This window comes from Spea bombifrons, chromosome 2 (assembly GCF_027358695.1).
Source record: "Spea bombifrons isolate aSpeBom1 chromosome 2, aSpeBom1.2.pri, whole genome shotgun sequence".
NCBI lineage: Eukaryota > Metazoa > Chordata > Amphibia > Anura > Pelobatidae > Spea > Spea bombifrons.
Genome location: NC_071088.1, coordinates 2,260,105 through 2,272,679, shown reverse-complemented (window position 1 = coordinate 2,272,679; position 12,575 = coordinate 2,260,105). Strand labels below are relative to the sequence as shown.

Genomic DNA, 12,575 nt, shown 5'->3' with positions numbered 1-12,575 from the left:
GTATCATGAGGTAATCAGTGAGATTTAGTGAATCCATGGAGTGAAGCTTCATGTGGGGCTGGGACGCTGCAGGCGGCACTTTTGAAGGGGCGGCACTTTGCGCCCCAAGCCCTTTTTTTTTTTTTTTTAAGCGAAAGAGAGAGAAAGGGGCGCCGAGTGTTCAGTACCCGCTCGGCGCCCCTCTCTCTCTCCTCTGCGGTGAGTCTCCCTGTTCGGTCTCGGTGCCGGCTTGTAATGCCGAGTGCCAGAAGATTTCCGGCGCTCAGCATTACAAGCCGGCACCGACACCGAACAGGGAGACTCGCCGCAGGACTGCTGAAAGGTAAGTACAGGGGGGGGGCGGAGGGAGAGGAAGGGTAGATAAGGGGGGGGGGGCGGCAATTTTAAAATTCGCCCCAAGAGAGGTTAGGAGGGTATTTGGAGACAAGAGCGGAGATATAGGGGGTGCGGGGGGTATGGGGAGCCAGTCGAGGGACCAACGCCGGGGTAAAGGGCGATGGGGTAACAAAATGAGGCTGGTAGAGGAAACCAGGATGGATTGGAAGGATGGGGGGGTGACACCGGTTAGTAAGGACGGGACGTCACAATGGCGTGGATGAGTATTTGGGTGTCTGTGTGAGAAAAGAGAGATCTCACAGGGGAAGGTGGCGGGATTTGGTGAACGGCTGGACAGGAGGGATGTACATCTCTACGGAATATGTTGGCGCTATATAAAACTATAAACGATAATAACAAAGCAGACAGCGTTGTTGACTGGAACCCAAGAGAGGTTAATTGTCCGACACGAAGCGCAGATAGAGAAGAGGCTCCATAGCCGAGCGACCCCGTAGCTGTTCCAGCGGGTTGGAGGTCGGGCGGTAGATGGATGTGGTATCTAGGGAGGTTTCTTTGGAGGGGAGAGCATGTTTGGAGGGGGGTGGGGAGACGTCAGTGAAAGGAGAGAACCTGAATAGGTTAGAAAGGGAAGGTAGGAGATGGAAAAGGCTCGAGGGGGCAGGTGGTGAGGCTGGAGGACATCAGAAACCTAATTAGGGGCAACAGGACAGAAGTATCTGAGGGTGGCTGCCGGCGCGCGTCGGGGAGGGGGATGTTATCTGTTTATTGCGCAGAACGCCTCTCGATACAAAGCGCGGGGTGCAGGACTCATCGGGTTCCCTTCTAAATGTAATTCGAAGTTTGTTATTATTAATATATTTTATGATTATTTCCAAAAGTCTCGGCATCTCCTCGAAAGGACTTGTTTGTTGGCGGCTATAAAGTGAACCCTGAAAGCGGAACCCGACCTACGGATGGGAACCTTGGTGTCCGAAGCGAAGGTTCAGGTTCTGATCTCTCCATGTCTGGGGGTCCCGTAACGCTGACCGGTGGGATTCACTAATCTCTCATTTGTCTGCAGTGCTTGGAGTTGCTGGGCTCGCGGAGACTCGTACCAGGATGACCCATTAGAGTTTAGTGAATAGCGTGAGGTTCTCAGGAAGGGTCATCTCATGGTCATTGTAACCCAGGCCTTCATCAGACCCGGTGCTGCCGTATCCACGTTGCGATGGAGAAGCTGACAATAAACAGCCAGGAATCGGGACGGGGATAAAAAGTTTATTCCTTGGTTTTTCCTTTTCAGGTGTTTTTTTAATAATCAAGGATCGGCCGCCGGACTCCAGCGAGTCTCCTGCCAACGGCACCTGAGAAGACAAAACAAGTCCCCCCGGTTAATGAAAGCCTTTGGGAAGGCGGAATAACCGCGGGATGAGCGATAATCATGTATTCAATAAACACATTACAGGAGCAGAGCACAGCCCCGTTAATGGGATTATGGAGTGGAGGGGACGGTGATTACAAGTGGTTTGGAGGGAGGGAAGAGCTCGAGGTGGAAAGGAGCGTGAAGAGGATGAGAAGGTTAATAACAGAAAGTGTAGCTCGCTCATTCAACTATACATTATACAGGGCCGGCTCGCTCATTCAACTATACATTATACAGGGGCCGGTCACTGACTTATCTATACATTATACAGGAGCCGGTCACTGATTTATATATACATTATACAGGAGCCGGTCACTGATTTATCTATACATTATACAGGGGACTGGTCACTGATTTATATATACATTATACAGGGGCCGGTCACTGATTTATCTATACATTATACAGGGGGCCGGCTCACTGATTTATCTATACATTATACAGGGGCCGGTCACTGATTTATCTATACATTATACAGGGGGCCGACTCGCTGATTTATCTATACATTATACAGGGGGCCGACTCGCTGATTTATCTATACATTATACAGGGCCGGCTGATATAACTATACAGTCATAAAGACCTTAATGAACTAACAGCCTTGTAAAACCTTTCCTCGCACCCTGCGTGTTCTCAGGTGTTTGAGCCGCTCCAGCACGGAGTGTATTTTATTTCTCATTCCTAGAAATCAGCCGCTTTTGTTAATCGGAGTACAAGGATTTCCTACTAATCGGTACAACGAGCCAAGGACGGCTCTCTGCGGCCCCCGCGCTGCACTTAGCGGTACGGAAAGATCTGGATATCTCTGTGGTTACAAAGAACGATCGGAGTAAAAGCCAGAGAAGCAGGCGGTGGGAGCGCGGACGCGAGTTTCTACGGCAAGCTGGACGGGCCAAGCGGGAAATACAGACCGCGAGCGGCAGAAAGCGGTGTAAACGGGGGCTACCTGCTGCGCCATACAGTGTGCAGGGTGGACAGGGCTGTCTGTAGGTATTTCAATTATTAAAGGGACAGCCCAATGGCCTGAACCAAGAATAATTATATAAAGCGCCGTTATATTCCGCAGCGCTGTACAAAACCAAGTCGCTTACCTTTAGGAGAGGCTGCAGCTCCAGAGCTGATATTTTTTTACCGCTGATTGCGACTTAACGAGACGCTCCGTTAGACGACCGTTTAAAGGGGCAGCAGGCATTTCTACAGCCTGCTTCTGTGATGTATTGCTTGTTATGTCCTGTTTACCCATTGTACAGCGCTGCGGAGTATGACGGCGATATATAAATAATAACACACATTGTACAGCGCTGTGGAGTATGATGGTGATATATAAATAATAATAACACACATTGTACAGCGCTGTGGAGTATGACGGCGATATATAATTATAAATAATAATAACACATTGTACAGCGCTGCGGAGTATGACGGCGATATATAAATAATAATAACACACATTGTACAGCGCTGCGGAGTATGACGGCGATATATAAATAATAATAACACACATTGTACAGCGCTGCGGAGTATGACGGCGATATATAAATAATAATAACACACATTGTACAGCGCTGCGGAGTATGACGGCGATATATAAATAATAATAACACACATTGTACAGCGCTGCGGAGTATGACGGCGATATATAAATAATAATAACACACATTGTACAGCGCTGCGGAGTATGACGGCGATATATAAATAATAATAACACACATTGTACAGCGCTGCGGAGTATGACGGCGATATATAAATAATAATAACACACATTGTACAGCGCTGCGGTGTCACTCTGCCTCCTCCTCCTGTGTCCTCGCGCTGGGGCCACCCAGGTCATTCTCGGTGCCAGACGGCCCCCCGGGTCCTGCCGTTGGACTCAGAAGGGTCTCCGTGTCCTGGTGAATAACACGATGCGCAGCTTCAATGTGTCTCCGCTGCGACTTCCTCACTGCAGGGGCAGAGAAAGCGCAACATAATTACCCCAAAGAAGGACCCCACGGGACACTGTAATTACCCCAAAGGACCCCCACAGGACACTGTAATTACCCCAAAGAAGGACCCCACAGGACACTGTAATTACCCCAGAGACGTCACCCACATTTACAATGTAAAGTAAGGGACAGTAGATTTTTTTTGATATAGCGCCGGCAGATTCCGTGGCGCGGTTATAGAAGGGAAGTGAAAACTAACAAGGTTACAACCGCGAATAAACAAACCTGGACGATAACATTAACACATTAATAAGGTTCAAGTCTTTACAGCAGGAGAAACGGGCGACTAGACGGGGGCCGGATGGGGCCGATCTGCCGGCATCAGCTCAGAATGCACGTCGGACACCTAACTAAACCATACGGATAAAGCGACCGTCATGAGTTGAGCCTAGAGATGGATTTGTCCCCGACGCCTGATTAGTGGCCCTTTTTATGCGATCTTTTTTGCGGGGATCTCACTAATTGGGTAACTGCGTGTTTTGGCAGCAGGAGGATGGATTTTAAGCTGCAGCTCCTGATATTTTTCTGTGTTTTTTGATCCGGTGTAAAAGGCGGACGGGTAATAAGGGGCCACGCGCTCCAAGGCTGAGGTTACAAACTGCTACCCCGTCTAAAATGTTTTCAGCCGCTGATTCATGGAGAACGGCTTCCGGGTGAAAGACCACCTTTAAAGCAACCAGCCCTAGTTGTAGCTACGCCATCTGTGGCGGACTATTTTCTCCATTAATGCGAGGAGCATGAAGGACCAGTTCCGGAGGCGCGGTTTACTAACCTTCCTTTCTTCCCAGCAGTGTGATGTATATATGTTGCAGGAATGTGCTTTACCCTTCTCTCGTTCTTATCGCCATCTATGCAGGGAATGGTCTCACGGCCCGTCCTTTTGGTCCGGCGGGAAAGGCTGCAAGTCGGCGGGGGTTGCTATCCTGATCCGAGGAGGCAACTTCACGGTGGACGCCGTCCAGGAGATGGTCTGCGGCAGACTTCTGGTCGTGGACGGATCCTGGTCGGGGGAGCCTGTCAGGCTCATCACCGTGTACGCCTCCCCGGAGAAGAAGCAACGCCTGGAGCTACTCCAGAACCTGCGGACCCAGCTGACCACCACCAGGGCCATAGTGATGGGCGGGGACTTCAACTGCCCGATCGAGGACGGAGGGCGCACTTCCACCCACGCAACAAACCTGGACGTGACTTCGAAACTGCTCAGAGAGATTGTCACAGAGGCATCCTTAAAGGACGCTATGGGCTCCATCGGGACCGGCTCCGTGAACTATTCTTGGAGCCGGCCGGATGGCTCTGTGCGTTCCCGGATAGACTTTGTGTTCACCTCTCGAGCGGTAGAGCATCAGCAGTGCTCCATGGTGCCCTGCTACTTCTCAGACCACAGGGCTGTTCGGCTCCAGTGTGCCCTGGGCAAAGGGTTTCCTCCCGGTCCAGGCTCCTGGAAGCTGAACTGTGCCCTGTTAGAGAAGCAGGAAATCGTGGATGAGCTGCGTAATGTATATTCTGATTGTGTCAGTACCAAGTATCTGTTCCCCACTGTAGCCCAGTGGTGGGAGTTTACTAAAGTAAAGCTGCGCTCGTTCTTTCAGGCTAAAGGAAGACTCCAGGCGTGTGAGAGGAAGAGGAAATTCAGACGGCTGCAACGCAAACTGCAGTCCCTGTTGGACCTCCAACAGTGCGGATGGGACGTGGACGAGGAGCTGGAGGAGACCAAGGAGGGCCTGAAAAGGCACTTTGAGGAGGAATCCAAGCAAATCGTCTTCCGTTCCAAAGTGGAGAACCTGGAGAAGGGTGAGAAATGTAACTCTTTCTTTTTCAGGAAGCTCCACTCCGCCCACACGCCCCTGACGGAAATGAGAGACAGCGAAGGTGTGGTACGACAGGGGAAGGAGGAGGTCCAGAAAGTGGTCGTCGACTACTACCGAGATCTCTACTCCCCCAAAGACACAGACCCGGAGGCTGCTGAACGGTTCCTGTCAGGTATCACTAACACCATTGATCCCGCAGGTCGTGCAGCCATGGACGCCCCCTTGACGCTGGAGGAGCTGCACTCTGCCGCCAAATCCTTCAGGAAGGGCAGGACACCGGGCAGTGACGGCCTCCCAGCCGAGTTGTACACAACGCTGTGGGACCTCATTGGCCCGGACCTCCTCGACCTGTACGAGGAGATGGTGGTGGAGGGCAGGATGCCCCCCACGCTGAGAGAGGGAATGATCACGATCCTGTATAAGCGGAAGGGGGAGAGATGCGACCTGAAAAATTGGCGTCCCATCTCTCTCCTGAACGTGGACTACAAGATCCTCGCCAAGGTACTAGCCACCAGGTTGAAGAAAGTCATCGGGCAGATCGTCCACCTCGACCAGACCTGCGGCATCCCAGGGCGCCGGATCGCGGACAGCCTGGCCCTCATCAGGGACACGATCTACTACATCAAGGACCGCAACGTCCGTGCCGCTCTGGTCACCCTAGACCAAGAGAAGGCATTTGATCGGCTGTCTCATGGTTTTATGGGTCAGGTACTGCGGAGGTTTGGGCTGGGGGAGATGTTCTGTTCTTATGCTAACCTGATGTACCTTGATATCCACAGCTCGGTGCTGGTGAACGGCTGGAAGACTGACCCCTTCCCGGTCCTCTCTGGGGTCAGACAAGGCTGCCCTCTTTCACCTCTTCTTTTTGTCTGTTGTATAGAGCTCTTCGCCGAGTGCATCAGACGGAATCCAGAGATCAGAGGGATCACCGCGCCGGGCAGAGACAAGAAAGAGATAAAGTGCTCGCTCTACATGGACGACGTGACCATCTTCTGCGCGGACCGCCGGTCGGTGAGAGCGCTCGTCCAGACGTGCGAGGACTTCAGCCGAGCTTCAGGCGCAAAGGTCAACTGCGGGAAGTCGGAGACCATGCTGTTCGGGCAGTGGGACCTGACTTCTGAGACGATCCCGTTTCCCGTCAAAACCGACTTCCTAAAGATCCTGGGAGTCTGGTTCGGCAGAGACGGCGCGGCCCTGAAAAGCTGGGAGGAGAGACTCAACAAGGTAAAGCAGAAATTTGGGCTGTGGAGCCTCAGAGACCTTACCATCGAAGGGAAAGTGCTGGTGCTGCGCAACGAGATTCTTCCCGTGCTGCAGTACGTGGCTCAGGCGTGGCCCTTGCTGGTCACCATTCACCGAGCCATCAACCAAGCAGTTTTCCACTTCATCTGGGGCTCCAAAATGGACAGAGTAAAGCGCGCAGTGATGTACAAGGAACCCGGCAAGGGAGGCAAAGGAGTGCCTGACATCCCTACCATGCTGAGGACCTTCTTTGTGTGCAACTGCGTGCGCAGGACTCTCAGAGACATAGTGAAAAGCTCTGCTGGAAACTCCATGTCTCGCTTCTTCCTGCTGCCCCTGTGGAGGCAGCTCAAGTGGGAAAAGTGGGACAGCTCCATCCCTTACAATTGGACCATGCCCTGGTTCTACTCGGACGTGGGCAAATTTGTAAGGGAGCACCAACTGGAGGGAGTTAAACCAGACTTGTGGTTACCCCGTGTGATCCACAAGCTCATCAGAGTAGGGCTGAAACAACTAATCGATAAAATCGATAATAATCGATAATGAAAATCGTTGTCAACGAATTTCATCATCGATTAATCGGATCGATTTTTATCGATTATAAAAAGAGGTTTTTTTCAGAGCAAATGCTCTGAAAAACTCCTCTCCTTATATAATCCGACCTCAAACAGAGATCGGATTATAACACCGAAATCCAGATCCCCCGCTACGCTGCAGGGGACCTGGATTCCCCTCACTGTCGGCCGGTCTCTCACTTCCGTCTCTCTCCCCCTCCCATCTGCCTCCTCCCCCCTCCCATACATCACTCTGCCTCTCTATCCGGCTCCGTTACTGACAGGCACTTTCCCTGCAGCTTCATAGAAGCCTCAGTGTAAGTGAAGGTGAGTAACGGAGTCTGTCTGTGCGATGCAGACCCCCACCGGCTGACAGAGAATCATCCTCTCTGCATCGCACAGACAGACTCCGTTACTGCCCTTCACTTACACTGTGGCTTCTATGAAGCTGCAGTGAAAGTGCCTTCAGTAACGGAGCCGGGTAGAGAGGCAGAGCGGTGTATGGTAGGGGGGAGGAGTCAGAGGGGTGTATGGGAGCCACCCTCCAATACACCACTCTGGCTCCTCCCCCTCTCATACGCCACTCTGCCTCTCTACCCGGCTCCCTGGTGTCTTGTCAGAAACGGAGGTTCACAGGAGGCAGAGTGGAGTATGGGAGGGGGGAGGAGGCAAAGTGATGTATGGGAGGGGGAGGAGCCAACGTGATGTATGGGAGGAGCCAGAGTGGAGTATGGGAGGGGGAGGAGCCAGAGTGGTGTATGGGAGGAGGCAGAGTAAAGTATGGGAGGGGGAGGAGCCAAAGTGATGTATGGGAGGGGAGGAGGCAGAGTGCTATATGGGAGGGGGAGGAGGCAAAGTGATGTATGGGAGGGGAGGAGCCAAAGTGATGTATGGGCGGGGGAGGAGGCAGAGTGGTGTATGGGAGGGGGGAAGAGGCAGAGTGGAGTATGAGAGGGGGGAGGAGCCAGAGTGGTGTTTGGGAGGGGAGGAGCCAGAGTGGTGTATGGGAGGGGGAGGGGCCAGAGTGGTGTATGGGAGGGGGAGGAGCCAGAGTGGTGTATGGGTGAGTTATAGTGGTGTATGGGGGGTATTATGAATTTTTAGGGCATATAGGGGGTATAAGGCATATGGATATTAGGCATATCAGGGGGGCATAAAACAAATCTGGGGGTAAAAGGTATATCAGGGGGCTCAGTTGCATATCACTGGCATATAAGGAGTATAAGGCATATCAGGGGCACAGTGGAATCTGGCATATAAGAGGTATAAGGCATATATGGGGGCAGAGTGGCAAGCTGGGGGTCAGATGTGCATAACTGGGGGCAGTTTGGTAAATAAAAAAAAATTAAACAAGGCTTTTTTCTCAGTTTTTATTAAATATGAAAAATAGTTAGCATATGAATTAATATTTACTAATAACTTTGTATCAAAACCTAGTTTGAGAAGCACCGTGTTTGGGTTCTTGTAGCTTTTATTATTATGTCAGTAAAATAAGAAGGTGAATAGAGAGAGGCCATTGCAATAAAGAGATGAAAGTGTAAATTGTACGTTTTTTATTGCAATTTTTCTTCAATTTAAAATAATGTATTTTTTTATCCGATTAATCGATTAATCGACAAAATAATCGGCCAACTAATCGATTATTAAAATAATCGTTAGTTGCAGCCCTACATCAGAGCCAAAGACACTATCGAGAACATCCCAGGGCTCCCCGACGCCACAGCCAAGACTGTCTGGGCTAACGTGTCGTCGAGCAGGCTAACCAACAGACACAAAGACATGGCATGGATGGCCATACAGGGAGGCCTCCCCCTAAGGACATTTATGCATGCCAGGGGGCTGTGCAGATATAGACACTGCCCACAGTGCATTGTGGAGGAGGAGACTTCCCTCCACTTGTTCTGGCAGTGCCCGTTTGCACAGGCCTTGTTCAGAGCCCTGGAGCTGGATCTCAAGGACTCTATCAAGAGAAAGTACCTGTCCTACCATTCGGTACTCTACGGACTTTTCCCAGGAACACACACGGAGAGCGCCATTGAGGATGCTTGGCGCCTCATGTGCTGCGTAAAGGACGCTTTATGGTTTGCCAGGAACCGCCTGGTGCTGAGGAGGGAGCAGGTCACAGTCCGTGACTGCCGCAGGCTTATCCACAGCCTGCTGAGAGACTACTCTCTCAAGGACAGTCTAGAGGCTGAAGACTAGCCCCATTCTCCTCGGCCCCCTTTCCCCCCCCCATTTCCCCAGGTTATGTTCCACTAAAGTGCTAACCATATGCGCCACGTCTGGGAATGTAATTGTACTCTGCTTCTACTGAGCTTTCCGTAAACTGAAGTCGTACTGTAACGTGTATTGCCCTGCGCTGCGTCGCAGTACTGCTTATCGTCTATCTGTGCTAATATTACTGATCTATGTATTCCTGCTAAAACAGGTTGATGTCTGTTTTATCATAAGCAGCTTTGTATAATAAACTTAAATACAAAAAAAAAAATCTGTGGCGGACAGCGGGGAATGACATCAGGCAGAGGTGTGATGTCATAGAGCTGGTGCATTAGACAGTAATGGACCAAATCCAGGCAAGTATTGCCAATAAAATCCAATGTAAGTTTAAGGACCTGGAGACAGGACGCAGGTTAGTTTAACGATCCATAAACCAGGCTGGGGGGGTCGGAACTACCTGCAGGGTTCGCTGAGCCAGCCCCGGGGCTGACAGAGATTTGTCTTCTGTAAAGGAAGTAGCTGGGGGGGGCGGCTTTTGCGAGGGGGCATTTAAGGGACCTCTAAGCGAGGATATGCATTAAAGTGCTTATAAGGGTGAGTGTCCCTTTAAGAGAGCGCCATGCTTCCGGCAACCAGTGAGTGCGTGTCAGAGGCGTTAGAGCGACATCTAGTGTCCGCGAGGTGATTTTTTTAATTTTTTTTTAGAAGCCCGAGGTGCGTGCTCCTTTGGTGCCACATTCTGTGCACAAGGCAGCAGAAGCCAGACTACGATACCGAGTTCCCTCACGGAGAACTCGGACAAATTCCAACCCCCCCCCATGGGAGGGTCGGATCTTGAGTCTCACTCCAAAGAGTGAGACTCCTTGCTGGCCTTCTTTGAAGGGAGAAAGGGGCCAGAAGGCTCCCAATCCTCCTCCAGCAAAGTCCAGGCTTCACTGCCTCTAAAAAGAAAACAGTATCCAAAACAACAGTGACAAAAATGTGTGCCAAATCATTGTGAGGGCCTCGCCGTGAATTCAAAAAGCCGTGAATCGGATAAAGGGAAATTAATTGGCACTCGTGAAAAACGAAGTGATATATAAATTAAGAAAAAATAATTTAGGGGCAGACCATTGCTGGCCTGCCAGGTTCAAAAATAAATCATCTTAACCCCAGGACCTGATGGTACGAGGGGAAAAGGAAATGCAGGAAGACCGCCAGTAAGATCGTGCGCTCACCGTGTGCAGTGGCGTGCAATACCACACACGGTAACTCCAGCATTTCTGCCGGGGCAATTCAACACCTCAGGCTCTATTGCTTTCCCAGCCATAAGGCCAGAGGATCAGTGTATCCCCCCACAGGCAAAAAGGGGACTACACTTGATCTTCGCCAAAAGGCCAAGAAGCGATAAACTTCAAATATATCACATGCCCTGTGCAAAAAAAACAGCGCAAATCACGCGAAACAAAAACTATATACAAAGTGCTCCCCCTAGGAAGCCCCAGCCCTTTGGCTGGTGTGATTTTTTTTTTCTAGTATGCACCGCACACCGAGCCAAAAGACGAAGAGCGCTTAACCTCACACTTACACCCTGTGCACAGCGCCCAGTCCTGGACCTAAAACATACTCAGGGCAAGAGCTTTCCGTCTCTCACCGCTACTCACTTGATCGTAGCCAAAAGGCCAAAAAGACAGCAAATGGATTAATGCTGGAAACGGCGTTTTTTTGCTACCATCTATTGGTTAAAAAAAGCAAACCAACAAGAAGTAACAGAAAGAAGCGCCCAAACCCAAATTCCTAGAACAAGCAGGTGCCTAACCCCCTCCACGACCCCTGAAACCAAACGGCCACAGGAAGCAGCAAGTTTCCTCGGCATGGGCAAGAAAATTTTCCACTTCCATCTATCGGTTGTCGTGATGGTTGCACCATACGCCCTGAGAAGAATCAGCCATATCGCCCTAGCATGCGCATGGAAAACATTGAATTCTATCATTGTACAAAATAATCAGGGGAAAGCGCGAACGCAGTCCCCCACTACCACAAATTATGCAGTCGAGTTTCCCGCATTTGGGGAAATCGCAGGGGTCAGCACAGCCGGAGTGCAATGGATGAGCCTCGCCCTGGGAGAACTGCCTTCATGATCACAGTGTCCCCCCTGCCAGGTAAGTATGAGTTGTTATGGTAAAAGGAGGGGGCGCTGCTTGGAACCCTTTCGCCAAACTTAAGGGGATTTTTTTTCTCCAGGACTCCATTGTGCTAAGAAAAGCTGTTCTGGACAAACTGCCGGCACCTAGAGAATTCCTTATTATTTAAGATCAGAAAAAAACCTCCGGTGTTCAGCCGTGGACGCAAAATGAGGAATCCCAGAGTGCATTGCAACAGGCACATTTGCATACTATAGCGCTGACCATCACCGACACAGCATGCAGCGCCTTGAAGTGAATCCTACGGGCGCTCTGCCGACTCGGCCCAGCCCTTCACAGCGTTATAAGGGCCTATTGAGGTTAGAGAGCTCCTTTTTAGCCATTCCTTTGAGCAGAGAGAAAGCGGTCAATCTTCTCTCTGGTTTTCTAGCAAGGGTACTGCCACTCAAAATACGTTGCTGCTAAAACATTTGGAGATGGTCAAAGGGTTTCCTCCCGGTCCAGGCTCCTGGAAGCTGAACTGTGCCCTGTTAGAGAGGCAGGAAATCGTGGATGAGCTGCGTAATGTATATTCTGATTGTGTCAGTACCAAGTATCTGTTCCCCACTGTAGCCCAGTGGTGGGAGTTTACTAAAGTAAAGCTGCGCTCTTTCTTTCAGGCTAAAGGAAGACTCCAGGCGTGTGAGAGGAAGAGGAAATTCAGACGGCTGCAGCGCAAGCTGCAGTCCCTGTTGGACCTCCAACAGTGCGGATGGGACGTGGACGAGGAGCTGGAGGAGACCAAGGAGGGCCTGAAAAGGCACTTTGAGGAGGAATCCAAGCAAATCGTCTTCCGTTCCAAAGTGGAGAACCTGGAGAAGGGTGAGAAATGTAACTCTTTCTTTTTCAGGAAGCTCCACTCCGCTCAC

The 12,575-nt window shown here is 50.8% G+C and overlaps 1 non-coding gene across 1 annotated transcript; it reads right to left on the bottom strand.

The window, feature by feature from the left end:
• Nucleotides 1-11,529: 11,529 nt before the first annotated feature.
• Nucleotides 11,530-11,693, bottom strand: LOC128481082 (U1 spliceosomal RNA). Its single transcript, XR_008350855.1, has one exon. It is a non-coding gene; the product is annotated as a U1 spliceosomal RNA (small nuclear RNA).
• Nucleotides 11,694-12,575: the final 882 nt, after the last annotated feature.